This window comes from Atractosteus spatula, unplaced genomic scaffold (genome assembly GCF_055471065.1).
Source record: "Atractosteus spatula isolate fAtrSpa1 unplaced genomic scaffold, fAtrSpa1.hap1 Scaffold_46, whole genome shotgun sequence".
Lineage (NCBI taxonomy): Eukaryota > Metazoa > Chordata > Actinopteri > Semionotiformes > Lepisosteidae > Atractosteus > Atractosteus spatula.
The window spans coordinates 187,402-204,720 of NW_028296875.1; positions in this window are offsets into that span (position 1 = coordinate 187,402).

The following is a 17,319-nucleotide window of genomic DNA, read 5'->3' on the forward strand; positions in this document are numbered from 1 at the left end:
ACGTGGGGTGTGGAGAAGACCAGCTGGAAAGAACTACAGCTAAACAAGGGAGAAAAGGAGAGAGAACAGCACACCCCAATACTGGAGATTCTCACACAGCAGTAGCCCTGAGGCACCACACAGCCCTGGGATTACTCCCAACACAGCCAGCCTGCTACTAGCCAGACAGAAAGTAAATGCGCAAATGGCGAACTTCATGTGATGAAATTAATTTTTTAGTTTGAGTTTTACTCAAACAGGTCATTTTGACTCATCCTAATTAACTCAAATAAAAATGCAAAGCAATTTAGTCTTCATCATGGTCACTGTGGATTATATTCACTACCATTTCGTCATCGTTAACTAAAATGAAAAACAAAAGATTTTTTTTTATATGTTCAACCAATGGTTTTATTGTAGAAACCATTTATGTTATGTTGGGGAGAAAAAAAATTATTCATTGGTTTTTCAAACACTTTGAATCTGGAGATGCCTCCTAATCAACAATGATCCTGTAAAGAGAGAGGTTGTGTGCGATTACCATGGAGAAGTCATAACAAAGACAAAAGCAAAGTCCTAAAGACATACAGATGCAGCCATTCAAAGTGCGCGGCACAGACACGTACCGCGGGTAATTGGCTACCTCATCGCGTGTCATACCACGGTACGTGATTGGTTGACCGACAGGGGCACTCGTGGTGTGTTGGTTGGTCGTAGAAAGATTTAAATGTCTTTACTGTGCCCGTTTTAGTATTGAATATTTATATGGAATTTTACCACTGAAGGGAAATCTTAGTAGCTGAGCATAAAAAGAATAGGAGCATAACGCGTTTGAAGGCCATAAACGATATTGATTTTGTTACATAAACATACAGTATTACAGTAACTAACGTGAAATAACGTGTATAAGAAGTGGTAGTTTTAAGCTTTTCTGCAAATACGTTCAATACCGGAGTCAACAAGCATACTTTTAGAATTTGATTAATAGGGAATATAATATGGAATCGCGTATCTAAAGAAATTAATAACGATATAATTATATTCATGTACTGCAACACAAGAATAGTATACGCTGTACAATGTCTGTTGATACTGTTTGTGTAGGGCTGTTTCAGAACTCCTCACGTGACTTTGTGGGTGGTCCTGTGGTCTAGGTGCTTGACTACCAAACCATAGGGTGGGTGTTCATGTCCAGCTGGTGCTGTGACTTTTATTTTAACAAACATTTATTTAAAAAAATAGAATAGCAATATTATGGACAATTAATTGGCAATAAATATAGAAAAGCACATATTAAATTTGGGAAATGTGGTTTCTGTCAAAGCACAATGAAACCTATAACTTGATTCTTATGGACGCCCGGTCCCGCCAGGGATTAAAAAAAAAACATGCAACCGCGTATCTAAAGAAATAACAGTATAACTATGTTCATGCACAAACAGTAGCATGTTACATTATTAGTTTGGGTTTTTGACTTTTTTTTAAATTACAACCCATAAATAAAGCTGATATTGTTTAGACTTTTTATTATTTTAAACTGTATAACAGCAGCACAATGCACAATGCAACGTAAATAGCTACCTTTGTCTTCTGCGTAATAATGTTCAGAAATAAGAAATTAGATTGCTCATAAATCTAATCACTTATTCTACATAAACACAGTGTAATTGCTCTCTGAAAATGCTCTTTTTCTTGTTCATTTTGGAGACCTTGATTTAAACTGATTTGAGATGTCAGAACGGATTTATTTTCTGTGTATTTCTGGCTGGACAGGAGGCTCTACTGTACACAGAGAGGGACAGGAGGGGGGAACGAGCTGTCCAGACATGTGGTTGAAGCTGATACCCTGGATTCTCTCTAGACACAGCTGTATGGGCTCCACCATCCAGGACAGGAGGCTCTACTGTACACAGAGAGGGGCGGGAGGGGGAGAAGCCGATACATACTCTTAGAGTTTGATTAATAGGGAATATAATATAAATATATAGTACTAAAAATAAGATACACTCTACAGACATTCACAACAGCGACTGTCAGAAGACAGGACACAGCGACTCAGACACCCATTGAATGGAAAGGGGTACTTCAATGTTCTGTACGGCTAATATTAAAGCCAATACTTTAAGATTCTTTACTGTATGTTTATCAATAGTGGGTACTGGCCTAATTTGGCCCTGTACTCGTTGTTAGGTGTTTTTCTCTGCACACGGAGGATGTTTCTACAGATCTCCATGTGCAGAGTTTCTGTGGGGTGTTTGTCCCATTGAGTGTACTCCTGGTCTGTGAGGGGACCCCACACTTCACTGCCGTATAGGGCAATGGGTTGGACTACACTTTCAAATATTTGGAGCCAGATTCTTGTTGGTGGATTGATGTTGAAGAGCCTCCTTCTTATTGCGTAGAAAGCCCTGAGTGCCTTCTCCCTCAGTGTCTTCACTGCCAGGTCAAAACTTCCAGATGAGCTGATGGTACAGTATATGTGATACAGTATGTGATATGCTGAGATATGTGTAGCTGGATGAGTGCTCCAATGTGTTGTTGTTAAGTGTGAATTTGTACCTGTTTCCCTGAGGTCTGGCTTTTTTTCTGGAAAACCATAACTCTGGTCTTGTCCAGATTGACTGTCAGCACCCAGGTCTGACAGTGCTGCTCCAGCAGTGCCAGGTTCTGCTGCAGCCCCTGTTCTGTGGGCGACAGCAGGACCAGGTCATCTGCATAGAGCAGGAACTTGATTTCTGTGTTGTGTAGTGTGAGATCAGGAGCTGCAGACCAGCGAAATCCAGGAAACACTCAATGTCCTCTTTGAACTCTGGAATGGCTCGGTCTCACCGGCGCAGGCTGGAGCAGGGGTGGCGGGCTGGAGCCCGCTGGTCTGGCGTCTTCTTCCTGCCACACGGCCTGAGGCGACCCGGGAAAGGGCCCCTCTTCCACTGAGTAGGTCACCATTGGGTAGCCCTGATAAGGGCTGTGGCCACTGGAGGTGCTGAGGGGTCGTCCCGGCCCCTGGCGGCTCCTGCTCGCCCCCAAAAGGTGCTTTAGGGGGTCACTTGGCTGCTGGGGGAACCGGCGCTTCTCTGAGTCTGACATCACCGGCCATTCACTGTCCATCCTCCCGCTTCTGACACCAATGTAATGAATTTGGGTTCGTTGAGGACGAACACAGAGACTCAATCTTGTGGATTTAAAAACTGCGCTTTATTTCTTCTCCGTCACCACCCGCCAGCAGCGCTGCCATGCCCAGACGAGAGAGAGACACAAGACAAGCCCGCCAAGAGCGCGGGCCCGAAAGAGAGAGAGAGAGACCAAGGGGTGCGGAACCAGGGAAATTTTTACATGGAAAACGGGCGATCTCCCCAGACTGTACGCCCGTTTCACTGTTACCTGGATACCTCTTGGGGGATATCCTCTATATCCTCTTGGGGGGAATATCCTCTTGGGGGATATTCTAACAACAAGTGATTATAAGACGATCTGTCAAAGTGCAATGAAATACAATATGCTGGACAGTATGCTTCTCAAAGTGCTTTACGGGATAAGAACAATAACAAAAACAATTTTACAAGTCCTGGGAGGAAGAATATCATCAATATTAATAATAATAATAAACTTTATTTTATATAGCGCCTTTAAAGGTGGCTTTTTTAAAAAAAAACTTTTTTTAAATGCATTTGCATTTGCACACAGAGCAGTGTTTACTTGAACATGGAGATGCCATACTGAATAATTCCTGCACACAACCATTGCAGCGGAATTTGCATTGTTTGGCAGGGCTATGATTCATACAAGTGGTGGTGGATTTGGAGACAAAATGTATTTACATTGGGTTGCTGTAAGTGGAGCACTAATAACTCCAAAGCTCTACTTATTATTTTACAAGAGAATGCACCTGACAAGCTGGACAGTATGCTTCTCAAAGCGCTTTACAGGATTACAACAATAATAACAAGAATTTACAAGTTCTGGAAGGAATATGATCAATATTAATAATAATAATAAACTTTATTTTATATAGTGCATTAAAAGATGGCTCCTCAAAGCGCTTTACAGGATAACAACCGATGAAACAACAGTGCCTGGGGGTTGAAAATACCTGTGAAACCGGTTGGTTCACAAACAATGTACTGTAGACACAGAGACTCAGTAGCAATAGCAATTAGCAATATCAAAATAGCAATATTATGGACACACAATTGATTCTTTAAAAAAACAACTTTTTTTTGACAGCCGGTTTTTGTTGACAGCTTGACACAAGTTTATCAGTGAAAAGACCACGGGCATTCTTCCTCCCCCCTACATTTTCAGAGTAGAATAGAATTTATTATTAGCACAATTTATTACAGTGACAAATTTAATATTATTGATTACTAATAGTTTATGCTAACATCCAGCTTTCTTAACGCGAGAAGTACTACCGTCAGTAAGTACTGTAAGTACTTACTGTACTGTACTTAACTCTTACTACTGTAAGCAAAAAAAAGGGGTTTTGGATGGGGTGGAGGTGTCTTTCGCTGGAAGACTCGCCCCCTTCTACTTTGAAAATACCTGTGAAACCGGTTTAATTCGTCACAGCCAGCACTCCCGCAGAGAGTGATGAAAACCGCGCAGCGCCAGGTGAATGTACATTAATATGTTGGGCTTTAGGGCTCAGGTGGATTTGCGCCCTACAGTTCAACCTGCGGTACCGCTGTGTATTGTACATACAGTATGAACATGTGTTATTTTGAAATATAAAAAATGTCAATATACTGTAGTGTCCATAATATTTGCTATTTTAGTTTTTCAAAGAAGTGTTTCTGTTAAAAGAAAACTCATAGCAATTGCTGGATTTGAGCACCAGACCTCACACTTATACAGCACTGTAAATCAGTCGCTTAAGCTGTGACGCCACCGAGGAAAGTCATGTAACAGGCACTGATACAGCAATACAGATATTACAGTAATATGGTCGGAAGGTCAACCACATGTAAGACTTTGGTGCTTAAAATGTTTAGGGAGAAATTGAGTATTGGTGTGTATTTTTTCTTTAAAATACCAATAACAACAACATACAGTTTACATAATACCCCACGCGTTTTGAATGGCTGCATATGTAGGTGGCACAGGAATCACAAGAATCTCTGCACCTGTCATCCAAATAAAGACACCTTTGGAAGACAAATAAATTAAAGAGACAACTTTAGACCAGTGAGGCAGGCTTTTGTGGTCGATGAACAGGACTTCATTACAATTCTGTTCCTTGCCAAAAGAGATTGCTGTGGGAGAAGACCTGAAATATGATTAAGTGTCTCCAGGAAGTTCTTTTATGGAGAAGAAAAATCTTTGGAGCAGTCGGATACTGGTAACCCAGGATTGCTGAAAAAAACTGGGCCTACCCTCTAGCAGGACAGACTAGGGATGCCCATGGGAATTTTAAAGTACCACTTAAGGATCCTGATTGAAAACAAATAACCAGTGACTGGCGTTATTTCCCAGGAAAAAAACAGAGAGGGTTAATTGCCTCTCTGTCCCTGCTGTCTGAGAACAGCAGGGGTCTCTCTTAGGACACCCAGACCCTCACAGACACAGGAGAGGGAGGCTGTAACATCCTGACTCTGAATGTTTCTCTGTGGACTTGATAAACTGTCCACTTAGCATGAGAATCAGACCCATCAGTCTGTGCAGGAAGTGAAACTGCTGAAACTAACCTCCAACCTGAATCTTAGATTCCATGAGACACCTTAATCTGCCTTTAGAACATCAGAGAAACCAACCAAAAAAAAACAAATACTGAAATTGAGAGGGAGTATTTTAATAACAAATGGTACACATAGGCCAGATGATATACAGGACACCTGGAAGAACACATGAAATATATGGTGAATCTCAGTCATGGGTCATTGCTGAGGAAAACTGGGCCTGCTCTCCAGCAAGACACATGAGAGATTTCTGTGGGGATTTGGGCTTTATTGAAGGTACTGAATGGAACCAAAGAAAGTTATTTTAGTGACAAAAACTACCAGCAGGGCAGTACATGAGTAGATGGCAAGGCAGGAACTATAGATCTGTAACAGTTTTGATGTCAAACTATGATACAGGAATGCATTTATTTTACTGGGCAGAATTGTGTCAGTGATGAAGAGAGAGCAGGCATATTACGCCTACCCCAGCATATGATTGAAATCATGCTGTCAAGGGATTCCTTAACCAGAAGATGTAATGAGCGGGCTTGAGCAATGAGAGATAATGGTCATGCATACAGTCCAACCATGTGCTCCAGATGAGCGCTCTGTGCAGGGTCAAGTAGGCTCCGCTACCACACCATCCCCCGAGGGGTTCACAGGGCAGATTTAAGAACAACTAGAAAAGACAGACACACTGGAAACAGAGGAGCACCCTTTCAGTCACCCTATCTGGCCAAAATTCAAATCCAGTGTTAGACAGGAACACAGCTTTACAATAATGCCGAGGAGACAGCAGAGGACCTGAAGAAAGAGGATATAACATTGATGCAGTTCGGAGAGGATAAAAATGAACAGATGAATTTCACCCACAGCGGATATAAACCAAGAAACATTGAAAAATCACTGGATACTTTTTGTTGCATATCAATCATATTTGGGAACTATAATAGAGAAGAATTAAAGACACCTGAAGAAGGCTCCACGGCCAAAACGTTGTGTTCTCTTTCATCTTTTTTTTCAGCATGGAATAAACCTATTACTTGTTCCTTTGCAGCCTATGCGTGCTGACGCAGCTACCCACCTAGAGAAGAATTATATGATATAGGAAGACCTATTGTTAGACAGTGACTTTGCAAACTGACCGGGAAGGTGGAGCTTCATTCTTGGCAGAGATAGACGGAGCGGGGGAGCTAATTCACCTTCTCGTGTCAGTGAGGGGCCCCCACAGGACACGGGAACTTCCCCTCCATTCCTGGGAAGGCCGTGGAGCCTTCTTCAGGTGTGAGCAGGTGACAGTATTTTAATAAACCTGAGCTCACACCTGAAGAAGGCTCCACGGCCAAAACGTGTTTTCTTTCTTCTCTTTTCAGCATGGAATAAACCTATTACTTGTTCTTTTGCAGCCTACGCATGCTGACGCAGTTACCCACCTGAAATACTCCAGAATAGATCACTTTTCATGTTTAATAGTAATAAGCATGAGGTGGAAGAATGTATAATTTTTACACCAAGATAGTAGACCTAGAAATACAGTTTGGAGACTGAATACAGGTATACTCAAGCATAAATCTGTGATTATCAAATTAAAAAAGAAGTCATATTTAGAGAACGATGATAATGAAGAATTGATACCTGCTATACTTTGGGAAGCTGCCAAGCCAGCATCTATCTATAGCAGTGTCTATAGGTATCACTACTACTCTGAAGAAACTGAGGGAGTATAAAATATGGAAGATCGGAGAGAAAATTACAACCTCTAGAAGACCAACATAAGAAGAATAATGATCCAATCGACTTGGAACTGATTAAAAATACGTAGAAGGTTACATGAGAACTTGGGAAGAAGCACAGATTTGTGTTGCAAACATACAATGAAGTAGAGCCAAAGGCAGAAGGCTTCATAAACAGCAAGCCTCAAACACAATCTTTAAGATAAAAGACACCCTGATAAAAGAAAAGAATGCACAATTCAAATCAATAAAAATAAAATCACCAAATACAGAATTAAAAAAAATTGTTCCATCAAAATAAAACAATACTAACATTGACCACAGGTGGAGATATTGACCTTTCAAGTTAGGAAAGGCAAAAGTGAGAAAAGGTAAAAGGAATAGAAATGCATAGATTTTTTAAAAAATACTGTTTTTTTTTCTAAATGAAAAAGTGAAACAATTATTCTGTAGTGTGGTTTTGCTGTTACCTTTATGCTATGATATAATCTACTATGCAAGAGCTGCTTAGGTTTAGGCAGTATGGAACTATGAAGCACTGGAGTATGAAACTCTGTTCTGTTGACATTGCCTGTGATTAATACCAGGGACAAATACCCACACATAACATAAATATATTAATCACATAGTATTGAGGGCAGAGCCACAGGATCACTGCAAAACACTTTACGAAATACACTTTTCCTGATCCTTTGACATGATCCAGAATTTGTTATTTCTTAAAAGACCTGTCGGCCCGACTGCAGATCCGCAGCAATAATGTAAGCTCTTATAAATATGATAATTTTGGGCAGCGCTCCATCTCCGAGATCTGTAAGCAGTACTATGCTGCTATACACCTGTATAGGTTGGTTTTTGAAGGAGATGCAGTGCAGTGGGTCTAGGCTTGTGATCCTGAGGGTTGCTGTACTTCACAACACTATCTCTGGCCCATTTGGAGCTAAATTCTGATCCTGATTATTGCCCTGGGTAGGTACCAAAAAATCACAGGAGCATATACAGATGCAGCCATTCAAAACGCGTGGGGTACGCCACGGTACAATGCGGTGGGCTTGTCGCATCAAAAAAAAAGGCGGGGTGAAGCGCTCCTTCTGGCTTTCCGGAGCGGGGGTAGCGTCGCTCAAGGGCGGCCTTCCCCCCTTTAGGCCGCCCCGCTCCCGTTTCCCGACGGCCTCCGGAGTCCCTGGGGCTCCAGCGCCTGGCACTCCTGGGCAATGTGCCCCCTCTCCCCACAGGGGTGGCAGATGACCCGCCGTCATTGCTCCCCTGGCGTCGCTGCGCTGGCCGTTTCCTCCTTCCCATCTGATTCCCCGTGCACCGCCTCCACTGCCCGGCAGGGAGCACCCCTTCGTTGGTGCCCACCTGTCTCCTTGAATACGGCATCAGCCTGCTCAGCCAGAGCCAGGGACCAGCACGGCCAGCATCACGTGGTGCTGCACCTCAGTCGGCTCCAGGGCCCGGAGAAACGCCTGGAGCGCTATCTCCCAGTGGGCCTCCTCCGGGAGAGTAGGGTAACCTTGGCGGGCTAAGTAGGCCACATCTGCGGCGATCGGACCCAGTGGCTCTCCCGCTAGGCGGCGGGATTGGCCAATCTCGCCCGCAGCAGTCCCGGCGCCTCCCCTCTCCAGCCGAAACACCTCCAGAGGGCCAACGCCAACAGCGTGTAGTTGTATCGTTGGTCCCTGGGTACATCCAGCAACTCCTGGCAGGCCAACCCCTCCAGGACCGCGGCGAGGTGGCATTATTTCTAAATATCTAAATATCACAACATGTGTACACAGCGATCTCCTCAGATTCCAGCTAGTGCGTAATTACGCATTGATGAAAAAGGTTTAAAAAAAGAGAATTAGCTCACTGATAGTTTTAAGTGCAAGCTGTGAACATTTTCACAACACGTGGTCTTTAAAATGCATTTATTGGTTCACAATCTGACAATGCAATGTAAATCATTATCTTTGCATTCTAAGTACCTTAATTCACTAGAAGCATAGCTTTCTCACTATTTAGATTTATTTTTCATACCATTGTTAAACAAAGCAGGAGCGTATACTACTTCCTCATGGGATCAAACGTGGAAAGGTTAGAGTAATCGTTTTTATTTTTTAAATACATTTTAGAAAAGTGTAATTTATACAAAAAAGTTGCATTTAATACCACTTGATAGTTATATTAATAGAGATAAGCTCTCTATTAAAGCTCAGATCAAAGATCAAACAGCAATATCTCATACACAGGGACTGATCTGTGATGTGGTTGAAGTATTATATACACAATACTGCTGACAGCAGGAAGATTCCTATGCTTTTACTCAGCAGCTTATTAAAAACAGCACCAATGGTGTTTAAACCAATTTTTTTTACACAGAAGACTGACACAGCTTCGCGCTGTGAATCTCTTTTTCTAAGAAAACATGTTTCCGTGGGGGAGGTGTCTTTCGCTGGAAGACTAGCCCCCTTCTACTTTGAAAATACTTGTGAAACCGGTTTAATTCGTCACAGCCAGCACTCCTGCAGAGAGTGATGAAAACTGTGCAGCGCCAGGCGAATGCACATTAATATAGGGATTTTGGGCTCACGTGGATTTGCGCCCTACAGTACCTGCGGTACCGCTGTGTACATACAGTACGAACATGTTGTGTTATTTTGAAATATAAAATATGTCAATATACTGTAGTGTCCATAATATTTGCTATTTTAGTTTTTCAAAAAAATGTTTTTGTTAAAAGAAAACTCATAGCGACTTCTGGATTTAAACACCCAACCTCACGCTTATAGTATAAATCAGTTACTTAAGCTATCACGCCACCAAGGCAAGTCATATGACGCATACTGAAACAGCAACACAGATAGAGTAATATGGTCAGAAGGTCAACCGCATGTAAGACTTTGATGCTTAAAATGTTTAGGGAGAAATGGAATATTGGTGTGTATTTTTTCTTTAAAATACCAATACCAGCAACATACAGTTTACATAATATGTTTATGTTCCTAAATTAATATCATTTCAGATGCATTATGCTCCTCTGCTTTTTATGCTTAGCTACTAAAATGTTCCTTTAGTGGTAAAATTCCATATAAATATTCAATACTAAGCAGATTAAAATGTGCACAGTAAAGAGATTAAATGATTAAATCTTATCACTAACGAACAATACACCACAAGCCCGAAAGCGCAACATTATTAATAATATCTTCCGTGTCGCATTTACGTTGGAATGTTTTTTTTACAAGTGTAAAAAGAAGCGATACACAACGCATCTCCTCTATAACTCTTCAGTTTACAGAGAGATTCCGCCAGGGCCTCACAACATTGTCCAATAATACTCTTCTTGTGTCTAATTTTTAGTTAAGCAGGATTTGAGCTACAGACCATAACAAAAAACAGAATCCACCTGTGATTCGGGTGTTAACAAAACGTGTTTACAAAGAAAGTGAAATACAGTAATACTACCAGCTATATAGATACATAGATTTAGATATTTAGATCCTTAAATTAATATCATCATTAATTTCTTTAGATACATGATTCCATAGTATATTCCCGATTATAAAACAGATAATTCTGGTCCTGGAATCTGATTGGCTGACACCCTTCTGAAGCCGTGCCATAATCTCTGGTATACGCACACCCCAGAATTTTGACTTTTTACTGTGTGATAAAGACATTTTAAAGACTACTTCTTAGCGTAGATAAGAAAGCGTAGATACAAAAAGCTTGGATTCTCATGTATCTGATAAACATATCTTTTTCTGTTGTCTTTGTTGCGCTCTTGAGGATCCTTGTGATATTTTGAGCTCTCGTTGAAAGATAAGTGTCGCAGTTTAAATAATTTTTGTTGTTAGAAATTATGAAACGCTCTGTTAAAAGCAAGGGAGTTTTTATGTCTGTTATAGTAAAAGAAAATGTCTGATGAACTAGGGATTGGACAGTTTTTCAGTGCTTGTACAATCGATGGAAATGTTCAAATAAATGTACTAAAGAAGTAAACAAAAAAAGTTATCTATTCCTTTATCATATTGGCTAGCTAATGTCCTCTCTTTGCTAGTTACTTGTGGCTGTGTTTCTGCGTTGAGTAGCAACGAGGGACTATATTCTCAGGCGGAGGAACGTAAACAGCTTAATTTTCGTGTTAAATAAATTTTTTAAATTAAAATTCATTCTATACAGCAATCGCATATTTGGGGACCGTTTTATAAAACTTTGATGCTTAAAATGTTTAGGGAGAAATGGAATACTGGTGTGTATTTTTTCTTTAAAGTACCGAGACCAACCATATACAGTTTACATAATATGTTTATGTTCCAAAATTAATATTGTTTATGACCTTTAGATGCATTATGCTCCTATTCTTTTTAGGCTCAGCTACTAAAATTTCCCTATAAAATTCCATATAAATATTAAATACTAAGAGGATTAAAACAGTAAACAGTAAAGTTCACAGTAAAGACATTAAATTATTAAATCTTTCCACAACCGACCAATGTACGATGAGTGCCCCTCTCATCTATTTTGGCCAGCCGGTCACATACTGCAGTATGAACGGCTACATCTGTATATTGTAACACATCAGGGTTCATGTGGGCGCCTTCGCCACTGCCGCATCAGGTCAGCCCCCCACCATTGGAGACTCAAACCCAGGCCTCCAGCATCACTCAACAGGGACCCAGCCACTTGAGCCAAAGGGAAATCTCCCATCAGCTTGGTGGCTGCGGTCCCTGCTATTCACAGGGAAGGGCGGTGATGTCACCGCGCTGGTAAGCTGGCTCTCACAACCAATGGAGGCCGTATGCGTTACAATATATATATCACTGTGTTGAAGCTGGAGACACATAATCACTGCAAACACATCACTGAATACACTTTTCCTGCTCCTTTGACATGATCCAGAATTTGTAATTTCTTAAAAGACCTGTTGGCCAGACTGCAGATCTGCAGCCAAAATGTAAGCTCTAGTAAAATATGATAATTCGTGAAACATGCACAGGATTGTTTCAAGGGGTGTCACAGTGCTCTATGTCAGACACCTGTAAGCAATACTTTCGTCATGCATTAAGCAATAGGAACTAAGTATACCAGAGGTAAGGTTTAAAAGTGTCGTGGAATCTTTATGTAAGAAGAGCCAGGAAAGGTGTTCTCATTCACTCTGTAAGGCATTTATTCATATTGCCCAATAGAGAAAAACAGCAACCACTAGTCTGTGCAGCAAGTGGGAGCTGATTTCCAAAGTAAAATAGGGAAAGGTCTCTTAGTTTATACACTTAGCTGATGCAACACCTCAACTTGTTTACTTCGTTATGGTTGGTTAGTAATACAAAGACAGGCAAGACAGTAATTTTCCAGTTCTTATAGGTCTTAGTCTTGAAGGACAGAGAAGACAGCTATGAGCAGTTTTGTATCGCCCTTTTGTTGGGGTAGAGATAGACATATTCTTAGAACATCCCATGCTCTTGACTCGCTGGGTACAATCACAATCACACAGCTCTGCCCGTAAATGACATTTTTAGGATAAAACACTTTTCTGCAGTAACTTTCCATTACAGCAGCGATTCTGTGGTGCAACATTGATATACTGGGCTCTGAAGGCCTTCAGTAAACATCATACCCTATAGATTCCACAAGCCCCGTAATGCAAGCGCTAAATCAATGTCACTCCTGCTACAATGTGACTGCTTCATACCTGTATATGTTGTTTTTTTAAGGAGAAACAGTGCAGTGGGTATACCCTTGTGATCCTCTGGGTTGCTATACTTTAGAACACTATCTCTGGCTTGTCTGGAGTTAAATTCTGATCCTGATTATTGCCCCGGGCATGTACCAAAAAATCACAGGAGCATACATATACAGATGCAGCCATTCAAAATGCACGGTACAACACTGGTTGTTTGTTTGTGAAATTATTTTATCATTTAATCTCTTTACAGTGCATGTTTAAATCCACTTAGTATTGATATGTATATGGAATTTGACAACTAAAGGGAAGTTTTAGTAGCTGAGTATAAAAAGAAAAGGAACATAACGTGTCTGAAGGTCATAAATGATATTAATTTAGGAACATAAACATACAGTATGTAACATATAAATGTAAACTGTGTAGCAGCAAGGCTTATCAAAAATACAGGAATTAAGTTTGCTGCTCCCTTGCCAGTCTCTCTCTCCCTCATCTCAGTGGTGCTGGACACAGAGAGGTCATTCCATGGTTCACATTGAAGGGGTTTTTCTAGCTGATAGGGTTTCCTGATAAGGAACAGCTCCCAAGGCTGAGATTCACCAGTCACCCTAATAAATGGTCATCTTTGGCGCCTTACTGTCTGGGAGATTCCATGGAAGAGTCTCATCCCAAGGTTTACAACCCTAAGGTCAGAGTGTATTGTTACTCATCCTCCACCTCAATCAGCCAATCAGGAACTGGTAGGGCAGTTAAACACCATGTGGATCTCGATCATATACTGTAATTTAAAAAAGGAAACGATGAGGGTATTAATCCATCCATCCATCATGTTTTGTGTTGTGTATCATCTGTGTATCATCTGCCTCTGTATGTTAGTACTCCATGCAGATCTCTGTAGACCAGTCAATTCCTCCTAAATGATAGCTATATCCACGATGTCCCTCTTGGCTCCATGGCAGTGATGCAGCATTCAACTCAGATGGTACCCAGCCCGGGCACCATCCGGACATGTGGGGAGGAGAATAGGATAATTTGGTCAGAACAGATGTATCTACCTGATGTGCCAACACAGAGACACACAATGGCATGTACAGCAGCACCTGCAGCCATGGTTGCAGCAGGCTATAATGTAAGGTGTGAGTAGACTAGGCTGAGGTAATAAGTCTTCAGTCTGGATTTGAATACTGAGATTGACTCGGCATCCTTAACATGGGGTCGGAGACTATTCCATAAGCTAGGGGCCCTGTAACTAAAGGCTTTACTGCCAACTGTTATTTTATTAATTCATGGAATATGAAGAAGACCTGCATTCTGTAATCTAAGCAGGCGATTTGGATGGTAAACATTAATACGTTCCATTAGACAGAGACATGCCTGACCTCTGAGAGCCTTGTAAGTAGAAGGATTTTGAAGTCCGCCCTGTACCTGACAGGAAGCCAATGAAGAGAGCTAAGTATGGGGGTTAAATGGTCGTACTTTCTGCTCTTAGTAACAATTCTAGCTGCTGCATTCTGAAATCGCCGTAAGGTGTTGAAAGAGTGGTGGGTGCTCCCTGATAATAGGGCATTGCAGTAGTCTAACCTGCTGTGTACAAGAGCATGTATTAATTTCTCTGTGTCTTGAGTGGAGAGAAAGTGCCGTAGTTTTGTAATATTGCTTAACTGTAGGAAGCATGTTTTAGATACTGTTGTAGCGGCGAGGCTGATTAAAATACAGGAATTAAGTTTTCTGCTCCCTTGCCAGTCCCTCTCTCTTTCATCTCAGTGGTGCTTGATACAGAGAGGCCATTCCATTTGGTTCACAATTAAGGTGTTTTTCTAGCTGATAGAGTGTCCTGATAAGGAACAGCTCCCCAAATGCTGAGATTCTCCAGCAACCTTAATAAATGTTCATCTCTGGCGCCTTAAAGTCTGAGATTCCAAGGGAAAGTGTTATTCAAAGTTGGTTTACAACCCTAAGGTCAGAGTGCATGGTTGCTCATCATCAGCCAATCAGGAACTGGTGGGGCAGGTTAACCCCGCGTGGGTCTCTGATGCCCATGAAACTTTCAGCCAGTGAATGACCTGCAGTTCCTCCAGGCAAAATGGGCGGCATGGAGCGCCTGTGGAGCAGTTCCCAAGGGCAGAACATTTCCCAAGCGCAGGACATTCTTGCAGCACGCCTGCTGGACATTCAACCTCAGGGCTCCTCCTGAACATCCTCAGATTCATCCCGGACCACCACGTAACCGCCAGTGTGTCCGAGTAGCAGGACTTTCCTTTGTTCTAAGAGTCGAGAACGGAGGTTGCCAGCATGTAACCAAAGGATCCACCCGAGGTTAGCCCTCGTGAACCCAACCTGAATCTAAGGATTCAGGACTAGCGCTTCATCAGGAACGAACTGGTCTTCTTTCTGACCTGCTGGGACCCGCAATCACTTTTCTCCTGTGCACAAACTCTTACTAGTAAGCCAGAACTAACTAGCCAGTCTTCAGTGAGCATTATCAGCGCATCGCCGCAGGAATCTCTTCCACCACGTCGCACGCCGCAAACAGCACTGCTTGGCACCAAGCCGGAGATCGCTGATTGGACAGCAACAAGCTTGCCACTGCTTCTTTGTGTCTGCAGGAGATCCTGCAGAGATTGGATGAGTATTCAACATTCTGCATTACGGCTCAAGAACTCAATTGTTACCTCAACCTGAGTTTATATCAATTTAATTCCTATGAGTTAACGACTTGCTTTTGAGCATCTAGTGTAGGAGTTGTAATCCAAGTTCATATACGAAACGGTCTAAATGAATGATATACTGAACGTATGTCCCTCTTGGTATTTGTAACTCTTCGTGACTGAATATATATTTGTTGTATTCTGCTAACCCTCTCGATAAGATCTGTTATGTTTATATGCACATTTTATGTATTAATAAATGTATTTCGTGTATTAGTACCCGTGAGTGTGCGTTGTTTGAGTTATCCCGCAAGGTTGGATTCTAATAGCCATCAGAAGAATCATTTTTGTGACTTGCTGCTACAATTAATACTTGTCCCAGTTATGCACTAATCCCTACATTTACTGGTGCCTCGTGAGAGGATACTTACACTGTTTTAACATGAGAGTTAAATGAGAGCCTTGTGTCTAATATGACGCCTAGGTTACATGCTGAGTCTTTGAGGCAAATTTTTAAATCTTCTGAGTTAAGTGCTGAAGTTATAGTAGTCCTATCACTATTGTTGCCTCCAAAAAACAGAACATCAGTTTTATCAGAGTTAAGCAACAAAACGTTTTCACACATTCAAGTGTTTACTTCATTAATGCAATTAACTAAAGTGTTAATAGAAGAGTTGTCGTTTGGTGTAAACAAAATGTATATTTGCGTGTCATCGGCATATGAATGAAAATTAATATTATGTTTTCGTATTATCCTACCTAGCGGCAGCATGTAGAGAGAGAACAATACTGGTCCCAGCACTGATCCCTGTGGTACCCCAAATTGAACTGTTGACATTGATGAAGCAGTACAATTATTAGATATTTGAACATAATGAAAACAATGACTTAAATATAAAGTAAACCACTTAAGGATGGTTCCAGATAAGCCAACCTCAAACTCAAGCCTGTGTAACAAAACAGAGTGGTCAGGCGTGTCAAAGGCAGCACTAAGATCTAGAAGCACAAGCACTGTTGCATTCCCCGCATCAGTAGCTAACAGAATATTATTTACGACTCTTGTTAATGCAGTTTCAGTGCTGTGGCCAGGGTGGAAACCAGACTGAAATTTCTCAAGTATATTATTTGAATTCAGATTGTAGCTGGGCCACAACTATTCTCTCAAGAATTTTAGATAGAAATGGGACGTTTGAAACAGGCCTGTAGTTGTTAAGAACTTGTGGATCCAAATTTGACTTCTTAAGAAGCGGTCTAACAACTGCTACTTTAAATTGGTCAGGTACAACACCTGATGCAAGGAACATGTTCATTATACTAATTATAGGTCCTGCCAGTACTTCGAGGGAATCTTCGAGGTGGTTGACTTTGTCTTAATAATTAATTTCTTGAGTTCTTGTTCATTAACTAATTGAAAAACACTAAAGAGGTGCTCATATTGTGTCTGTACCAGATTTCTTTGTGGCTTATTTGATTGTGTTTGAAGTATGGTGTTAATTTTATTGTTAAAGAAGTTAATGAAATCGTCACTACTAAAGTTAGATGGTGCTATAGAATCTGTCTTATTTGATCTTAGAGATGAGCTATTGTCTTAAATAGGTAGCGAGGGTTTTTTTTATTGCTTCCTATAAGTTCAG